Source organism: Phyllostomus discolor, chromosome 8 (genome assembly GCF_004126475.2).
Source record: "Phyllostomus discolor isolate MPI-MPIP mPhyDis1 chromosome 8, mPhyDis1.pri.v3, whole genome shotgun sequence".
NCBI classification, from domain to species: domain Eukaryota; kingdom Metazoa; phylum Chordata; class Mammalia; order Chiroptera; family Phyllostomidae; genus Phyllostomus; species Phyllostomus discolor.
This window is the reverse complement of record NC_040910.2, coordinates 44,590,987-44,595,131: the sequence shown is the minus strand read 5'-3', so window position 1 is coordinate 44,595,131 and position 4,145 is coordinate 44,590,987.

The following is a 4,145-nucleotide window of genomic DNA, read 5'->3' as shown; positions in this document are numbered from 1 at the left end:
GTGTTTTCCTCCCCAAATCTGCCCAATAATTAACTTCTCAGAGACACCACTTCTTCTTTTTAAGGATTTGCTTAGTAACAAGTATTTGTACTGGAAGCCTCCTTGCCGGTGATTTAAAATGCTTTTACACAGGAAGATGTGCTACTGTGCACTCCAAGACTTCCCCAAATGAAGAATCACTTTACTTCACTTTATGCCCACATGAGGACATTAGGTCAGAGTGAACAGAATTATCTACTTATTCTACTAGCAGAGCCTTTTTTTTTTTTTTAATTTAATTGTTGTTCAAGTACAGTTTTCTTCCCTTTACCCGTATCCCAGCCCACCCCCCAGCCGTTCCTATCTCCCTCCCATTTCCACCTCCTTCCTTGTTTTTGTCCATGTGTCCTTTATACTTGTTCCTGTAAACCCTTCCCCTTTTCCCCTGGAATTTCCTCCCCTCTCCCCTCAGGTCACTGTCAATCTGCTCTGAAGTTCAGTGTCTTTGGTTATATTTTGCTTGTTTGTTTGTTTTGTTGATTGGGTTCCTGTTAAAGGTGATATCATATGGTATTTGTCCTTAACTGCCTGGCTTATTTCACTTAGCATAATGCTTTCCAGCTGCATCCATGGTGTCCCAAAGGGTAGGAGCTCCTTCTTTCTTTCTGCTGCATAGAATTCCATTGTGTAAATGTACCATAGTTTTTTGATCCATTCATTTACTGATAGGCATCTAGGTTGCTTCCAACACTTGGCTATTGTAAATTGTGCTGCTATGAACATTGGGGTGATAGGGTCTTTTGGATTGGTGTTTCAGGACTAATAGCATATAATTCTAGCAGTGGAATCTCTGGGTCAAAAGGCAGATCTATTTTTAGTTTTCTGAGAAAATTCCATACTGTTTTCCATATTGGTTGTACCAGTCTGAAATTCCACCAACAGTGCACTAGGGTTCCCTTTTCTCTACAACCTCTCCAACACTAGTCTGTTGCTTTGTTTATGATGGCCATTCTGACTGGTGTGAAGTGGTATCTCATTATGGTTTTAATTTGCATCTCTCTGATAGCTAGCGATACTGAGCGTCTTTTCACGTGTCTCTGGATCCTGTGTATGTCCTCATTGAAGAAGTGTCTTTTGAAGTCCTTTGCCCATTTTTTAATTGGGTTGCTTGTCTTCTTATAGTGGAGTCATGTAAGTTCTTTATATATTTTGGAGATTAAACCCTTGTCTGAGGTATCATTGGCAAATATGCTTTCCTGTACAGTTGGTTCTCTTTTTATTTTAATACTGTTTTCTTTAGCAGTGCAGAAGCTTTTTATTTTGATGAGATCTCATTTGTTTATTCTTTCCTTTATGTCTCTTGCTCTAGGGGACATATCAGTAAAAATGTTGCTGCGTGAAATATCTGAGATTTTCCTGCCTATGTTGTCCTCTAGGACTTTAATGGTGTCACAGGTTATATTTCAATCTTTTATCCACCTTGAATTTATTTTTGTGTATGGTGTAAATTGGTGCTGGAGCTTCATTTTTTTGCACATAGCTGTCCAGTTCTCCCAACACCATTTGTTGAAGAGGCTATTTTTACTCCATTTTATGTTGCTGCCTCCTTTGTCAAATATTAATTGACCCTAGAGACTTGGGTTTATTTCTGGGCTCTCTGTTCTGTTCCATTGGTCCATGTGCCTGTGTTTATGCCAATACTAGGGTGTTTTGATTACAGTGGCCTTGTAATACAGTGTGGTATCAGGTATTGTGATCCATCCTACTTTGTTCTTCTTTCTGAAAATTGCAGCAGCTATTTGGGGTCGTTTATGGTTCCATATAAAATTTTGGAGTGTTTGTTCTATGTCTGTGTAGGATGCGATTGGATCCTACACAGACATACTTTAATAGGTATTGCATTGAAACTATAAATTGCTTTGGGCAGTATGGACATTTTAATGATGTTATTTCTTCCAATCCACGAACATGGTATATATTTCCATTTGTTTGTATCTTCCTTGATTTCTTTCCTCAGTGTTGTGTAATTTTCTGCATAGAGGTCTTCTACCTCCTTGGTTAGGTTTATTCCTAGGTATTTTATTTTCCTTTTTGCTATATTGAACGGGATTTTTTTCTTGATTTCTGTTTGTGCTGTTTCAATGTTGGTATACAAAAATATGATTTCTTTGATTTCTGGATATTGACTTTGTATTCTGCTGTTTTACCAAATTCATTTATTAGGTCAAGCAGTTTTTCTGGTCGAGTCTATAGGATTGTCTACGTACACTATCATGTCATCTGCAAACAATGACAGTTTTGTTTCCTCCTTTCCAATTTTGGACGCCTTTTATTTCCTTTTCTTGTCTGATTACTGTGGCTACATCTTCCAATACTATGTTGAATAGAAGTGGTGAAAGTGGACAGCCTTGTCTTGTTCCTGATCTTAGTGGAAAAGATTTTAGTTTTTTCCCAAGGAGTATGATATTGGCTGTAGGTCTGTCATATATGACCTTTATTATGTTGAGGGATCCTCCCTCTATTCCCACTTTGCTGAGTGTTTTTATCATAAATGCCTGCTGTACCTTATCAAATGCTTTTTTCTGCATCTATTGATATAATCATGTGGTTTTTGTCTTTGCTTTTGTTTATGTGGTGTATTACATTTACTGATTTGCAAATTTGAACCATCCTTGCATCCCTGGAATGAATCTCACTTGGCCATGGTGTATGATCTTTTTAATGTATTGTTGGATGTGGTTTGCCAGTATTTTGTTGAGGATTTTAGTCTATATTCACTAGTGATATTGGCCTCAAGCTTTCTTTCTTTGTTGTGTCTTTATCTTGTTGTGGGATTAGGATGATGCTGGCTTCATAAAAAGAATTTGGGAGTCTTCCATCATTCTGGATATTGTGGAATAGTCTGTGAAGGATAGGGGTTAGTTCTTCCTTAAATGCTTTGTGGAATTCTCCTGTGAAACCATCTGGTCCAGGGGTTTTGTGTGTTGGGAATTTTTTTTTGATTACTGCTTCAATTTCTTTTGCTGTTATTGGTCTGTCCAGGCTTTCTGCTTCTTCTTTATTGAGTTTTGGAAGATTATATTTTTCCATAAATTTGTCCATTTCTCCTAGGTTTTCAAATTTCTTGGCATACAGTTCTTCATAGTAATTTCTTACAGTCCTTTGTATTTCTGTGGTATCAGTTGCAATCTCTCCTCTTTCATTTCTGATTGTGTTTATTTGGGTCTTCCCTCTTTTTTTCTTGATGAGTCTGTTTAAAGGCTTGTCAATTGTGTTTATCTTTTCAAAGAACCAGCCCCTGGAGTTATTGATGCTTAGAATTGTGCTTTTAGTCTTTATGCAATTTAATTCTGCTCTGATCTTGGTTATTTCCTTCCTTCCACTTGCTCTGGGCTGTCTTGTTGTTGTTCTTTGAGTTCTTGTAGGTGTAGGGTTAGGTTGTTTGTTTGAAATGTTTCTGTCTTTTTTAGGTAGGCTTGTATCACTATGAACTTCCCTCTCAGGACTGCCTTGGCTGTGTCCCATAAGTTTTGGGTTTTTGTGAGTTCATTTTTATTTGTTTCCAGAAATTTTTGATACCTTCCTTAATTTCATTCTTGACCCATTCATTGTTTAATAGCATGCTATTGAATCTCCATGATTTTGAGTGTTTCAGGCTTCTTCCCTTGGGGTTGGTTTCTCGTTTCAGTTCCTTGTGGTTGGAGAAAATGCCTGTTATGATTTCAATATTCTTGAATTTGTTGAGGCTTGTTTTGTGTCCTGTCATGTGGTCTTTGAAAATGTTCCATGTGCATTTGAAAAGAATGTGTATTTAGCTTCTTTGTTACAAGGGGCTCAATATATATCAGTTAAGCCCATTTCATCTAGGGCATTGTTCAACGCCACAATATATTTGTTTATATTTTGTTTTGAAGATCTGTCCATTTTTGACTGGGGTGTTAAAATCCCCTACTAGAATTGTGTTGTTGTCAGTATCTTTCTTGAAGTCCTCTAAGATTTTCGTTATGCATTTGGGTGCTCTTATGTTGGGTGCATATATATATTTACAATGTTTATGTCTTGGTGGATTCTTCCCTTGAGAATTATGAAGTGACCTTCTGGGTCTCTCCTTATGGCCCTTTTTTGGAAGTCTATTTTGTCTGATATGAGTATTGCTATCCTGGCTT